At 39.1% G+C, this 16,634-nt stretch overlaps 1 protein-coding gene across 1 annotated transcript in view; it reads right to left on the reverse strand.

Moving 5' to 3' along the window:
- Jade3 (jade family PHD finger 3) overlaps nucleotides 1-16,634 on the reverse strand; it is a 106,771-nt gene that overhangs the window by 87,582 nt on the left and 2,555 nt on the right. The window contains exon 2 of the mRNA XM_042684484.1: nucleotides 3,971-4,042. The gene's annotated coding sequence lies outside the window, so the exon portion shown is untranslated. The remainder of the gene's footprint in view (nucleotides 1-3,970; nucleotides 4,043-16,634) is intronic.

Genomic DNA, 16,634 nt, shown 5'->3' on the forward strand with positions numbered 1-16,634 from the left:
TCCTGAGTAGCTAGGATTACAGGTGTGAGCCACCGATACACGGCCCAAACAAATTTTTGCATCTCTGCTAGACAAAAATCCATAAGCTAACAAGTGATTTTCAGAGTCTAGACCCAATAATTAGTAAGCAATGATCCAAACAAAGATGCAATATCCTTGAGTACTAATAATTCCTGACTGGGCCTTTCAGCCAGTGCTGTTGAATACCTCCAGATGACTTTAAGGACACTCCATCATCCTTTTTTTTGGGGGGGGGGGGCCGGTTGTGGGGCTTGAACTCTGGGCCTGGGCACTATCCCTCAGCTCTTCAGCTCAAGGCTAGAGCTCTACCACTTGAGCCACAGCACCACTTCCGGTTTTCTAAGTGGTTTATTGGAGGTAAGAGTCTCATGGACTTTCCTGCCCGGGCTGGCTTTGAACTGCGATCCTCAGATCTCAGCCTCCCGAATAGCTAGGATTACAGGCATGAGCCACTAGCACCCAGGTTCCATCATCCTTTTGACTTTATTTGCACTTGAACTCAAGGCTTTGTGATCTCACTCAGCTATTTCATTCACAGCTGGTATACTTTGTTTTCTTAATTAACTAGATTTAAAAAAATCTCTTAGTTTTGTCTACCCAGGCTAGCTCTGAACCTCTATTCTCTGATTTCATTCTTCTGAGCAGGCAGGATTATAGGTCATCATTGCCTGGCATAACTTATTTTTAATTTTTAAATCATTTCTGTTAGTAAGGGGCTAATAGTTCATTTTATACCTGAATTTAAGTCTCTGAAATTAAAATTGCAGCCCTAGGGTATCACCACCTTCTAAACAGTGTGGTTCTATTTTCAGTTTTTACTTTCCATAAGCATTCTAAAACATTTACTTACCTTCTAAACCAATCAAAGGGTCTTAGAGATTCAGCTGTCTCCTACAAGGCAGCTTTCAATAGTTGCTTTGAAAGATGATCATAAAGCATTTTTGTGCAAGGAAGGAAGAAACTTAACTTACTGAGTGCCTATTACGTGCAAGTTTATTTTCAAAGGGCCAAATTTCATTTCACAAGTAACATACACTTAGCTACATATATAAAATAGATTTCTTCAGCATAATTGCTGTTAATTATAGCTTAATTTAAAAAATTATATACAGTATAATTTTCTCTTTCCAACATAGCTCAAGTTTGCAAATGAAGTTGTAATTATACTATAAACAAGATATAGAACAGTACTAAGCATAATTGCTTTTAAATATCAATTAATCAACAATTATTTACTACTATTGATGCATCTAGTAGTCACTGGTAGTCACTGAATGGGAATAAACAGGGGAAGAGTAAAAAAAGTAAAAGGTATATCCTCCTAAAAAGAATTTCCATATTGTAATTATCAATGCAGTTTTTTAAAAATACATCTAAACTAAACAGGTAATGGAAGAACACAAGATAAACAACTAGGTAATAATCTATATAAGATGGTTTTAGTTTAGACACTGCTATCAACCTTGTTTTTGTCTTTATAACTGGACAGGATTTGTTCCCATTTCTAAGGTCCATCAAAATTATAAGAACAGGTTCAGTTAGTAAAAGAGCTCAGAGTGATGAATGAAGGCTGAGAATTCAAAGAACAGCTTTCTAGCACTGAGGTGATAAGTGGGTGGTTTCTCTAGAGTGAACCAGGGTAAGTAGGAAGGATGCAACAAGGAGTTATGGAGAGAACAGTCATAATAGAAGAGCTGTGATGGAATAAATGGATAAATGCTGGTCCACTGGAGTGATGAACCGAACTGTTCTGGAAGAATGTTGTCCTGAGTGCCAGGAAGAGAAATGAGGACTAAGAACTGTGGTTTGTCTATTAAGCAAAGACAGGAATGACACTACAGTGACACTACAATGACAGTGACCCACAATCTTACTGAGAAAACTACCATAGACATGCCTACAAGGTCCTGGACAGTGGCCAAACCATGCCTTTTCATTCACTGTTGTATAAATCTTACTAAATTTTAGTGGCCAAGTAAATGCCATTTCATTTGCACACTTCTATGGGTTAGAAATTTAGATTGCAAAATTGAGTGAGTGGGCAGTCTTATCTTTCCTAGGGCTCTTCATGCAGTGACAGTCATCTTGTAGTATGACAGGGACTGAAAAGCCAAGATGGCCTCATTCATATATTAGATGTCTGAATGTTGACTGGGGTTCTCTCCCCACCTCAACTCTCTTCTTCCAGCAGGCTAGCTGGGGACTCTTCACACACATTCACATGCCTCAGGGAGCAAGAGAAAAGATACCACTCCTTGAGACCTAGGCTATTTGTCACTCAGAGAAATTTGGGGTGACAAAATATTGTATTTTAGAACAATATTAAAATAAGTAATAATAAAATGTGCATTTTATTGGCCAAAGCAAGTCAGAAGGATATTCCACATTCAAGGAATAAAGATTCCAGCTCTCGATCGGAGGAGCTGTAAAGTCACATTGTAAAGGGGTGGGCTAGAAAGATGAAATGACATTGTGGCCATTAAGTACTCTATCACATGATTTCATTTGTATAGTATACACTAAGCATATTTAATCAAGTCATAATAGTTCAAGCCCCATGACAAACAAAAAAAGAAAGAAATATCTAGGATGGAAAATACCTGAAGGCATGGGGAGACCCACCTAAGCAAAGGCAGTAAAAAATGAGGAATAGGAAAACTAGTGGCATGGTATATTTATAGATGTGAATGAAAACATGGAGTGGGTAGAAAAGACTTGAGAATAGGTGAATATGGTGAGAAACATAATGAATGGGTGTGACATGACTATGACATGACTATCAGACTCTCAAGAGTAAGGATACTAAAGTACAATGGACAGCCAGAGGTCAGTGGTAGCTTAAGAGCAAGGTAATGATCATTGTGTAAAGAAGAGACCTTTAGAATGTGTAACTATGATAGTCTGGAAGGAAGCTGAGTTGGCACTGGAGTGTGATGCATATTACTGAGGAAATGAAAAACTACACTAAGAGTCTATCTCATTATAGTCAAAATGCTTTCCAAACCACAAACACTGGCAAGGATGTAGGGAATTCCTTAAATATTGTTGGTTGGAATATAAACTAGTGCAACACTATGGAAATCATTGTGGAGGTTCATCAAAAAACTAAAAATAAGCTAGGTGCTGGTGGCTCACACCTGTAATTCTAGCCACCCTGGAGCCTGAGCTCAAAAGAGCTTGGTTTGAGGACAGCTCCAACAGAAAAGTCCATGAGACTCATCTCCAATTAGCAAGCAAAATCCAGAATTGGAAATGTGGTTCGAGTGGTAGAATACAAGGATTGAGTAAAAAAGCCCAATGTGATTGCAAGGCATGGAGTTCATGCCCCAATATCACCCTAGAAACCATAATGAAACCCCACTGTATAATAAATATATGATAATAAAAGGTAAAAAAGTGTATGTACAGTTGCATGCTTAGCATGTCCAAGATCTTAGGTTCAATCCCCATCACCAAAATATAAAAAGTATAAAATATAGCTTAGTGATTTACAAATTATCTATTTTGTGGGAAATATATTTGAGGATTTGAGGATTATAGCACCTGAAGCTTGATATTTAGACAGCAAAGCACTCAATATGCCTGATTGATTCTATTCTACTTTTTGCAGCCTCTTGTATGAAATATGGTAATATTCACAAATTTTTTAACATGAGTCTTCAATGTTGGGAGGGCAAGTTAAAAACCATCAAAAATGGATATTTGGACCAACTTTTGGATGTTATACAGGATTCTTGTACATTAGTCCATTGCCCTTCCCTACATGCTTTGAAGACTAAACATTTTACACATGCACATACATACACACATCATAGATACATTTGTAAGTTGATTTCCTTGGTTTAAAGACAAATATTTATTACATGATTCTAATATTTTTCAAGTTACAACATCCTTTCCTCAACAGGAATTTCATCGCCCTTGAGGAACCCTTTGCTATTCTACTTACCAGATAGGCTTGTATTCTATTCAGAATGTAGTGTCTTGTTCATAATACAGGGGATATTCAACTCAATTGTACCTAGTAATGTAAAGGGAAAAAAAAAACGACAGCTGTTATAAGTACTACAAAACAATCCAAACAGACTCATGATTTAATTTTTAATCAGGCAATTCACAAGTGCTAAAAACATGCTCAATAATTACAAAGCATACGTAATTGATTGTTTCTGCTTCGCTATTAACATCCAAAGAGGCAAGGGACAAGTAAAGAAAAAATGAATCTGTACCAAGTTTCTATATGTCATACATTGTTTTAACAATTTATATAGATTAAAACTTAGTTTAGATACCACCTTATCCCAGTCAGAATGGCCCATATCCTAAATTCAGCCAGCAACAAGTGCTGGTGGGAATGCGGAGAAAGATGAACGCTACTGCATTACTGGTAGGAATGTACACTAATACAACCACTTTGGAAAGCAGTTTGGAGGTACCTCAGAAAGCTAAATATAGACCTCCCCTATGACCCAGCCATACCACTTCTAGGCATCTACCCTGAACAACAGGAACCACAATATAAGGACACATGCACTTCCTCCATGTTCATTGCAGCACTGTTCACAATAGCCAAGATATGGATACAACCCAGATGTCCCACTACAGATGAATGGATCAAAAAATTGTGTTACCTATATGCAATGGAATATTATGTAGCCACTAGAAAGAACAAAATAACGGCATTCACAGGGAAATGGATGGAAATAGAGCAAATCATTTTACGCGAGGCAAGCCAAGAGCAGAGACAAATGGCACATGGTCTCCCCATTATGCAAATGTTAAATCCAAAAATGCAAGGAGATATGACAAAGTAAACAAGACTTAAGAAACAGAGGACATCTACTTAATATGTCATATAATTTCTAAATGATTCCATGTTCTTGACTTCATATATGGTGCATATATATATATGTATATGTATATGCACATCTGAGGGAAGTTATTAGGACACAGAGTCAGAGGGAAACAGGGGAAAATATACAAAAGAAGGGCCCATCAGCTGCACTGGATATTGATGAAAATGAACTAAGCAACTCAAGGGCAGCAATGGGAACAAGGGAATGAGAGGGAATGAGGGAACAGTTAACATTAAGCAAAAGGAAAGAACTGTACATATCACCCAACCTGGAAGAAATACTTGTATTGTCAAAACTTACAGAATTTGGACTGGGAAGGTGGCTCAATGGTAGAGTGCTTGCCTGCATGCATGAGACCCTGGGTTCCATTCTTTAGCACCACATAAGCAGAAAAAGCTGGAAGTGGCACTGTGGCTTAAGTAGTAGAGTGCTAGCCTTGAGCTGAAGAGCTGAGGGACAGTGCCCATGCCCAGAGTTCAGGCCCCACAACCGAGAAAAAAAAAGACTTATAGAATTCACAAACTTTATAGACCAAAATAGTGTTTATAATTTGAAGTATCAGTATCCTACAATACTGTGAAATTTATGTAATCACTTAATCTTAAAATTATTTTTATCTTTTATTTTATTTAAGTTTTTTTTATTGTGAAAATACAGTACAGAGGGGTTACAATTACATGGGCAAGGTAATGAGTACATTTCTTAAGAAGCATTGTTGCCTCCTCCTTTGTTTCCTCATCCAATCTGCGCCCCCCCCCCCCCCCCCCCCCCGCCAAAGTTGTGAAGTTCGTTTTTCAACATAATGTCTTGTACATTACTTTAGGATTCAAGTTTCATCTTGGACATACAAAGCCATAATTTCTACCTTTATAACAAAGAAAGAAGCTAGGTATACTTAAAGGTAACTACTTTTATTGGACCTGTGAGATAACTGAGGTTGCACAACAAACCAATACTCTGCTATATGGAGAGACAGGGGCTTGCACAATTATACAGGTCTGTGAGCATATACACTAATAGGAAGATTAAACTAGAAATTATAACAAATTTCTGGAAGCCAGAATATGAAGGTCAGGGTTTTGACATGTAAGTTTCCACACTCTTAAAAGATTTTCCTACAGAAAGGCTCTTCCAGTGAAGACCAAGGAACACTTCAGAGATGGCTCTCAGAGTAGTGCTGGCTGGCTCAGCAAAGAAGCACCCACTGTGAAACTTGCCTAGACTCCTTTCCTTTATGTCTGGTACAGAACAAAAGGCTTTCCTCAGGGAGGAAGGACTTAAGAGCCACAGCTTCAGAACACTGACAGATATCCAACACAGCTGGGGACAGTGAACCATGTGAAAAAAAAGAAGCTCCAGCCTTGAAGGAAGAACAGAAAATTTTTTTTTGGATCCGGTGGTGGTGCCTGAACTCTGGGCCTGGGCACTGTGCCTCAGCTCTTCACCTCAAGGCTAGCGCTCTACCACTTGAGCCACAACGCCACTTCTGGCTTTTTTTTCTGCTTATGTGTTGCTGAGGAATCGAACCCAGGGCCTCATGCATGCAAAGCAAGCACTCTACCACTGAGCCACCTTCCCAGGCCAGAACAGAAATTTTTTGTCAGTGACAAACTTAATACTCAGGTTCTAGTACCTGCTGAAATCTCATGCTTAATGAAGACTATAAGAACTCCTACCCTGAACTCCACTAACCACCCACAACTACCTGGCAAACCAACTAACTGTTTAGTAACTGTGGAATACAAAAAACCAAACCAAAACAAAACAAAAACATAGGTCTTTGGAAGTATCACAAGGTAAAAACTCAAAGCCAACCAAAACAGTCAAATTGACTAGAGGAATTGGAAATCTTTGGTGTCTATAGTGAAAACAGGCCAACTCCTAACTAGATTAACACAAATCTCCCACACTAAACATCTAGCAGAATGAGCCAATGTTTTTCTCCAAATATATAAAATATTTGCCTTAGCATCTTCTGTTTAGCTTTCACCATTTTATGGGGTATAACAAAAGGCAAGAAAATATTTTAAGTTACAAAGTGATCATATAAAACTTCAGTATAACATGAGTTTGGAGACTATCAAAATGAAATTTAAGGCAGGTACTGGTGGCTCATGCCTGGAATCTTAGCTACTCAAGAGGCTGAGATCTGAGAATCTTGGCTCAGAGTCAGCTTCAGCACAGCTTCGGCAGAAAAGTCCATGAGACTAATCTCCAACTAACTCCCCCCCCCCCCCACCCCCAGAGCCATAAGTGGAGCTTGCCTTAAGTGGCAGAGTGCCAGCCTTGAGCACAAAAACTCAAGGACAGACAGCATCCAGGGCCAGAGTTAAAGATCCAGGACCAGTAAAAAAGAAAAAAAGAAATTTAGAAAAAAAAATTAGGGCTGGGCACAGTGGTTATGCCTGTTAATCCTGGAGTGTATAAGCAGGAATACTGAAGGCTTGTTGAGAGGCTGGTCCTGGGCAAAACCATGAAATTCTCTCTTCAAAATAATTAAAGGAAAAAAACCCTGAAAAGTGTAGCTGAAGCAGCAGAGTGCCTGCCTAGCAACCATCAGATTCAAAACCCCAGTACTGCCATAAAGAAAAATTAATAGAATTATAATTAAGTCAGGCACTTATGGTTCATACCTAATAATGCTAGTTACTTAGGAGGATAAGATCTGAAGATCACAGCTTGAAGCCAGCTCAGGTGGAAAAATCTTTGAGTCTCTTATCTCCAATTAACCAGCAAAAGCTGGAGGTAGTATGTGACTTAAGTAGTAGAGTGCCAGCCTTGAGAGGAAAAAGGCAAGTGAGATGAATGAATGGAAAAACCACTTAATATGCAAGACCAGACATAATTTCAGCAAAGGAATGGAAGCTGTAAGAAAGAATCTAGGGTTGGAAGCATGGCTCAAGGGGTAACACTCTTGACTAGCAAGCAAATATCCTTGAAGTCAAATCCTAGTACTACAGAAAAATAAGAAAATTCTGGCTGGGTAGAGATAGAGGCTCATGCTTGTAATCCTAGCTACTTGGAGGTGGAGATTTGGGAGGATCACTGTTTGAGACCAGCCCAGGTAAGTAGTCTGAATATCTCCATCTCAATCAGCAAGCCAGACATAGTAATATACTCCTGTAATCCTAGCTACATGGGAGGCAATAGGTACAGGAGAATCACAGGTCAGGAATGGTTCTTGGCAAAAGAAAAAATAGAGACTTTATCTGAAAAAATAAACTAAAGTAAAAAGGAACGAAGAGATGGTTCAAGTGGTAGAGGACCTGCCTAGCAAAAACAAAGCCTTGGATTCAAACCCCAGTACCACCAAAGAAAAAAATGAAGGTTGGAGTAAAAAGGGAATACTAGAAATAAAAATGTTAAAAAAAGTACTAGGGTGTTCTCAAATGATAAATGCCAAGGCCCAGTTCAATCTCCCTTATCAGTACTACTCACACAAACCCTTCAAAACAAACAAAAACACACCCTACCAGTATATAAACCTCAAACTAACAGTAAGTTCAACAATAAAGCTGATAATGGCAAAAAAGAATCAGTGAGCTTGAAGATCATGTTTACTGATCAGGTAAATACAAATTAAAACAAAAGGACAAAAAAGAGTAGAGAAAAATAGATAGTATTCAAGAACTATGAGGTAAAAGTATAATAAATTTACCATTGGAACCCAGGAGAAAATCACCGAATGAGGCAGAATAATTGAGAAAAGAAAACAGTTCTCAAACTGACATGGCCAACCAAAGAATTTATATGCTAATATTTACCACAGTTTCAGTCATAATCATCAAAAAAATGAATATCCTAAATGTCTTCAAAAAGGAGAATGAACAAAGCAGTACATGGAATAGAGCATTAGCCAGTCACTAAAAAGGAAATTAAAAAAGCTCTTAACTCACATAATATGGATGTACTAAGTAAAACAATTCAGACCAAAAAGGCTTTATTTGGTAGGATTCCACTCATATGGCACTGTGGAAAAAGTAGGAATATAGTTAAATGATTTTCTTTTTTTTTGTCAGTCATGGGGCCTGAACTCTGGGCCTGAGTGCATCCCTCAGCTCTTCAGCTCAAGGCCAGCACTCTACCATTTGAGCCATAGCACCCCTTCCAGCTTTTTCTGCTTATGTGGTGCTGAGGGCCTCAGGTGTGCAAGGCGAGCACTCTACCACTGAGCCACCTTCCCAGCCCCATAGTTAAAAGATTTGTGTGTGTATATAGCATACACAAAGCCCTGATCCCAATGACCAGTACCATAAAAATCAAAAGTACACTGCTATGAAGGCATTCCTAGGGCAAAATCTTACTGGAAGTATTTTTTTGAACCAGAATAGATCTGACCAGGTCAATTTGGAAAGGAGTTCATGAAGATTTCCACCATCATTATCTTATACCATGTTTTTTTTAAATACATATTTCATTTTTGAGACAGGGAAATTTGTATAGCTTAAAATATAAAAGATACACATGTTTATGCAATGAAATATCTTCCTATTCACTATCTCTTGTCCATGCATGCACAAGTCTATCAGTGTCTTGAACAGCCTTCCAGAAATTTTGTTAGCAAAAATGTATATATTGCTGGGTGCTGGTAATCTTAGCTACTGTAATCCTAGCTACTCGGAAGGCTGAGAGCTGAGGGTCACAGTTTGAAACTAGCTAGGGCAGAAATGCTACCATCAACTACCAGAAAAGGCCAGAAGTAGATCACTCTACCACTTGAGCCACAGCTTCACTTCTAGCTTTTTTGCTGGTTACCTGATGAGTCTCATTGACTTTTGGGTCCAGGCTGGCTTCAAACTAGGATCTTCAGACTTCAGCCTCCTGAATAGCTAGGATAACAGGCAGAGTCACTGGAATCTGGCTAGGGTTCTTTTATGCCCAGGCCAGCCTGGAACCTGATCCTCCTACTTACACTTCCAACACAACTATAGGATAACAAGTGCACCACCATGCCCAATTATTGGTTGTGATGAGGCCTCTGTTACCTTTTTGCCCAACTGGCCTTGACCTATGATCCTCCTAATCTCTGCCTCCTAAGCAGCTGGGAGTACAGGTATGAGTCACCAGTGCTTGACAAAATACATTTTGATGGCTCTTTTCAAGGCACTGACTTTTAAAATGTTAGGGATTTTTAATTTCTTATCCTTGGAGTTAAGAGAAGATAAGATTCTATCATTACATATACACCTTTGAGATGCCCAAAATGACCCTTGTACACAGTTTCCCATTTCTAGTTGCATTTTTATGTAATAATTTCAGTCCTTAAGCTGCTGTAAAGCCTATGTAAGTTATGTGAAGAATGTTATCTGACATCTTCCAGGCCAAAGATCAAAAGCCAATGTCTCAAATTGCTTGTTCCTGGCCACTAAATACTTCACCGTGCTATGCTGAATTCTCCACTGAAACCACAGGAAGGTTTTCATCTAATAAAACATACCTACAGAGACTCTTTTGTCCTTATTACAAAGCCCGAATTAGAATTTGTTCTCTTATGTACAAATTATGAAATATTTAAAGGTTCCAAGTAGAGGTTCCAAATGTTTTTCTCATTTCTCAGGTGGTGGTAGATTCTCAAGTACATCTTTCTGTTTAATTATAAAACTTAGTATACAATCTGGTACACTAAATTTTTTTGTGATTAAAGCTTGAACAGATGTTGAGGAAACCCAGGGCTTCCTTTAAATAATAGTTACTCAAGATCAACGAGTAGATAAGCCATTTACAAGAATACTTAAAATGCAAACCCTGTCTCTTTGGCTTCCTCTTAGAGAAACCATCACTCTATTTCACACATGGCAGAAGAGGTGATCCTAACAGTTTATTCATATTAGTTGGTCTCTAGAATATACTATTATTAAAAGTGGGTTTTAACAATATTTGCCAAAAGTATTAACAGAGTTGTTTTTTTAAGAGACAAAGAACAAATATTAAACATATGCAAATGAAAAGAATGCAAGAAGTACATTTTTTACACTAAAAAGAATTGCACAGGCTGGGCCTAGGGCTTAGTGGTAAAGTGCTTGCTGAACTTGCATGAAGCCCTGGGTTCAATTCCTCAGTACCACATAAACAGAAAAGGCTAGAAGTGGTGCTGTGGCTCAAGTGGTAGAGTGCTAGCCTTGAGCTAAAGGAATCCAGGGACAGTGCCTAAGCCCAGAGTTCAAACCCCAGAACCAGCAAAAAAAGAAAAAAAGAAAAGAGAATACTTAATACAATAAAATTATGGTAATATGTCTTTGAGTACTAACTATAAGGAAGCAATCCTTAAATTTCCAGAAATTTGGGAATTATAAAGCATTTTAAAAAATTGCTGAAGATATGACCCATGGCCTCGCACAAGCTAGCTAGGACGTTACCACTGTGCTATGTCCCCAATATGAGTGAAAATGTTCGTTACTAATTATTATTAATCATTATAGTAAAGACCTTCACTTTTTCATTTCTTTGTAGTCATCCCCTTCAATGGTCCCCTCCCACAATTTCTCTGGGTTGGCCATAGAAGCATGCGTGTGATTTAGCTGATGGAACAATAGCAGGTGTGATAAAAACAGACATTTGAAAAGTGCTTATGGCATGCTCTTTGAGACCACCATACTAACAAGTCCAGACCTGCTAGCTACAGGAAAGAACAAATGGAGAGGAACTGATCCATCTTAGTTTAGGTCTTCCTACCTAGGCTGGCCAGCCTGCAATCACTAAATGTCTGAGCAAACCTAAACTATATGATTCAATCACCAACTAACCACTCTCCTCTCTTGCAAAAGCTTGTATCAGCTACTACTTAAAAGTAAATACATTAGTGGCCTAGTAAATATGGCCAGTGAATAAGAACACTGGTTTTCCTCCCATAAAATTGATTATGCGCACACAAGGAAGAGTTCAAAACATAAAACCCCCAATACCTGAATGAAAAATACGTAAGCATTGAAAAAAATGTGTAAGCCTTCCCATATCCTCATGTATGTACTGTCTGCCATCACTGATAACATACACATACAAAACTAAAAAAGCCTAACAACTTTCCAGTTAGTCACTGAAGTACATTTATCATGCTATGCTTCAATCAGTCCTACACTAGAAAGTTTCATATCTTTTTTTTTTTGGGGGGGGGGGGTGCTAGTCCTAGGGCTTGAAATCCGGGCTTACTGCTGTCCTTGAGATTTTTTTTTTTTTTGCTCAAGGCTAGTACTCTACCATGTAAGCCACAGCTTCACTTCCGTTTTTCCATTTTTGTTTTTTTGTGATTAAGAGATTAAGAGGCTCTGAGCTGGGAATATGGCTTAGTGGTAGAGCTCTTGTCTAGCATGAATGAAGCCCTGGGTTTGATTCCTTAGTACCACATAAACAGGAAAAAAAGCTGGAAGTGCTGCTGTGGCTCAAGTGGTAGAGTGCTAGCCTTGAGCTTCTAGAAGCTCAGGGACAGTGTCCAGGCCCTGAGTTCAAGCCACAGGACTGGCAAAAAAGAGATAAGAGTCTCACACTTCCAGTCAGGACTGGCTTTGAACTGGATCTTCAGATCTCAGCCTCCTGATTAGCTAGTATTACAGGCATGAGTCACCCGCTCCTAGCTCTGACAGCTTCAGTTCTAACATTGAACATCAACCCATGTTTCCAGGGTTGGTGGACATCTGGATTTTTGTCTCCATAAAATTCCAATTTTTTAATCCATTTGTCAAGATTGGGTAAAAATTGAAAGATTTATCAGATATGTAAGTCTGATTGAATCTTTCTTTTAGAAGCATTCCAAATCCAGCTTCTTACAGCATCATAGCAATTCTTTAAGAAATGTTCGTGAGGGGCTGGGAAGGTGGCTCAGTGGTAGAGTGCTTGCCTCGCATGCATGAGGCCCTGGGTTTGATTCCTCAGCACCACATAAGCCAAAAAAGTTGAAAGTGGTGCTGTGGCTCAAGTGGTAGATTGCTAAGCCTTGAGCTGAAGAGCTGAGGGACAGCACCCAGGCCCAGAGTTCAGGTCCCACGAACGACAAAAAAAAAAGAAAAGAAAAAAGTTCGTGGTACACAGTAAAAACTGCTAAGATCTACACATCTGGAACAGACACACTGCCTCTATTACATCACAAAGTGTGACACTGAGGACTTCTTAAACCATTTTTATTTAGATTACACTACATACATTTCTGGATTTTATACACACGTGGTTTAAGGAAAGGGTGAAAACACCTTCTAACAGCTTCCCATTGTCCTAGGAATAAAACACAAGATCCTTAATGAGATCCCTTAAGGCCCTGTCAATCCTTTCCTGCCTACCTCACCTAGCTACACCTCTGTGGATTCTTTCCAAATCTCTCTACCACCTTTGTGCCCTCACAACACCTGCTGTTGCCTTTTCCTGGCAATCCCTTCTCTCTACTTTTTACCTTGTTTATTACTACTCATTCTTGAGGCTCCAAGGGTACTCCAATGGTACCCCCTTCTTCTCCCACACAAAGAAATTCTACCTCTTCTTTGCTGTAAGACCTTGAGCAAGTTAGCTGTTTTACCATTCTAAACCATATACCTCAGGAGAGAGATCCTCAACTAAGAGAAATATCCAGTGCCTTGTAAAGAAAAAGTGGTTAACAAATCATTGCTGCTTTTTATTATTCCATATGGTAATTTCTATCATGTTTCTTTTCTTTGCCAGCCCAGGGTCTTGAAATCAAGGTCTAGGTATTGTATTGAGCTTCTTTTGCTAGAGGCTAGCACTCTACCACTTGAGCCTCAGAACCACTTCCAGACTTTTCTGTTTACATGGTACTAAGGAATCAAACCCAGGGCTCCATGCACGCTAGTTATTCAAGCACTCTACCACTAAGCCACATTCCCAGCCCTCTATAATGTTTCTTTTCTTTTTTTGGGGGGGGGGGGGGGTCTGGTCGTGGGGCCTGAACTCTGGGCCTGGGCGCTGTCCCTCAGCTCTTCAGATCAAGGCTAGCGCTCTACCACTTGAGCCACAGTGCCACTTCCAGCTTTTTTCTTTTTGCTTAGGTGCTGAGGAATTGAACCCAGGGCCTCATGCATGCAAGGCAAGTGCTCTACCACTGAGCCACCTTCCCAGCCCTCTATCATGTTTCTTAACTATTAATCAGTTATTGCTGAAAAAAAACAAAAATAAGCCCAATTGGGTCCCACTTTAACCTATATTTTTCATGCTATTCCCTGCATATTCCATTTCTGTAGAAGATGAAGTGAGCATTCACAGAGCAATTCTTATCTCAATTACATTTTCAATTCCATCCAGACATGTGGTCTATAGATGAAGAAACTGAAGCACAAAGTTTAGTAACTGGTTAGATCAAGGGGAAAGAGCCAGAATTCAAATTCAAGTTGGTCTGGTACTATCCCTGTGGTACGTATGATACCAAATGCCCTACATCATGAACTTCATCATCTAAGTGCATCAAGCTTCAGAAAAGATGGAGATTCATATAAATAACTCACAGACATCTATTCTTCACATCCTTACCCAAGCCTGTATCCCCATCCCTTGCTCCCAAGATAGTCCCTTCAGCAGAACGCTCTTCCCCCTAATTGTGATAATATTCCTTACTCTCTTTTCACTGAAAATGGAGCTTTTTTTAAGGGTATAACCATCTTTCAATTCTTTCTTTCAGTAAACAGAAGTAACACACATTTGCTGGAATAATTAAAAATGTTAAAGAATATTATTATGGTCACTGAGTTGGGGAGTAAATTTTTGTTCCTAACAATAAAGTCTGACATAGTTAGGAACAAAGTTAACAAGAATGGTGAGAAAAAAGGAGGTTTACCTTAAATACATTTACAATGGATGAGTTCTTTACCTAGCACCAGAGACTCCACATGATTTATAAATGTGTGCTTCATAGATATACTGAAGACTTTTATCTATGGGTCAGGCCCCACCATCAAAGTTCTGCTACACTAGTGGCTACACTTGAGACACTTAAAGATAGGATGGCCTTGACAAGTACCAATTTCTCATTAATTATGCTGAAACGATTTGGAAAAAGAAACAATGAACAAATGATACAATAAATGAAAACAAACTACTGATAATTGATGACCTCGGGTAAGGGGAATACAGTGAGCTTTTTGTACCAATCTTGCAACATTTTTGAGCTTACAATATTTTATCAAAACTAAATTTTTGAAAAGAAGACTATTAGAAAGCTTCCCAGAAGATCTGAACAATAAGGTCTAGTGTACTAACCATGCTGGTACCGTATTCATTGTTAGCTGTTTCTAAAATACATTCCAGGCTCAGGTTTTCTTGTCTATAAGCCAATATCAAAGGAAAAAGCTTCTTGGGTAGCAGGGCATAGGCATGGCTTCTGGGTCAGAGTAGAAATGAAATTACTTGTTAAGAAGTTTTCATGAACTTATAGGGGTCTCCTATTGGCCAAAGCCCCAGAACAATATCCCCACTTCAGGACAAACCATAACCTTCAGGGTCCTGATTTCATGCTCAGAGGGGTAGTGCTCTAAATTCTAGTTTTCCTTTTCCCAAACTGAACTAAGGGATTAGGCAAGTTTTCCCTAGTACCCCGCACAAAGAGAGTTCTGGTGGTGTTTTGCCACTACTGTTTATGGATAGACTTATAGAAAGGAGGCAATAACATGGGGGGGGGGGTTCACAAAGATCCCAAAAAACTCAAGACAGTAGTCTGCAATGACCACTTGATAGCTGTAATATTCATTCATCATTTCCAACCATTCATCCTCATTCCTTCCACACCTTGCAGATGATGTTCCAGCTTTCCTATCCACTATTCTTAGAACACCAAACTTTTGAAGCTATTAAAGTGTCTCCATTTTAGGTAGATGTCACAGCCGACAGTTCAGTCTAAGGCCCTAGGTTTGATGCTTAGCAGCATACAAAAAAAAATTGTATTAACCAGTGTCTCATTCCTGAAATTCTACCTATTCAGGCGGCTGAGATCTGAGGATCGTAGTTCAAAGCCAGCCCCACCTAGAATATGTGATATTCTTGGAGTTGTGGCAAGTGGTAGAGTGCTAGCCTTGAGCAAAACCTCAGGGACAGTACCTAGGACCCGCCAAAAAAAGGGGAAAAATCCTAGAACAGTGCCAATACTAACCTCATGTTTATAAAGTGGGCTAGTAAAGGTCATAGTAAATTACTTCATGAGAGATTTTCTTAATGGAAGCCAGCATACAATTTAAATATTCCTGAGCTCCTTTACTTTTTGTAAACTCCATGAGGAGGTAGGTTCATTATGTTCCATGATAATGTTTAATCTTTTCAATCTTGTTCTCTGTATCTCTGATTAGTTTGTAGGAGCCCTGTATTATGTTACATCTTCACAAATACATGATGCCTCCTATACTGCTCTCACCAGTTCTTTAAGGAAAAGACAGATATAGCTTCTTGTATCCTGGGTAGGTGGAATGGGAATTATGGTTACTGGAATACAAGAGAGGGAAAAGACAAACATTACTAAAGAAGGTCATAATAAACACATATCTTCCACATTCTTGTTCTTTAATATTACCAATTCATACCAGTTTTGATGAATGTCAGAAACTATCACCTGACTTGGCCCTGGAAACCTCCTCTGCAAGCCTGAAGGTGACTCAGTAGCCCAAAGGCTACTTTCCAAGTCACTCACTCTTAGCTCCTAGCTGATCACAAGCACTTTAAGGAGAGTAGAAAGTCTTTCTTTACTCAACCCTACCTGTGACCAATACTCATACCACACTTCCAAGGCCTAGCAACATGACTCAGAAGAGTGGGGAGACAATGTGTGGATTCTAGAGT

Source organism: Dipodomys spectabilis, unplaced genomic scaffold (assembly GCF_019054845.1).
Source record: "Dipodomys spectabilis isolate Male_0828 unplaced genomic scaffold, ASM1905484v1 ptg000087l, whole genome shotgun sequence".
NCBI classification, from domain to species: domain Eukaryota; kingdom Metazoa; phylum Chordata; class Mammalia; order Rodentia; family Heteromyidae; genus Dipodomys; species Dipodomys spectabilis.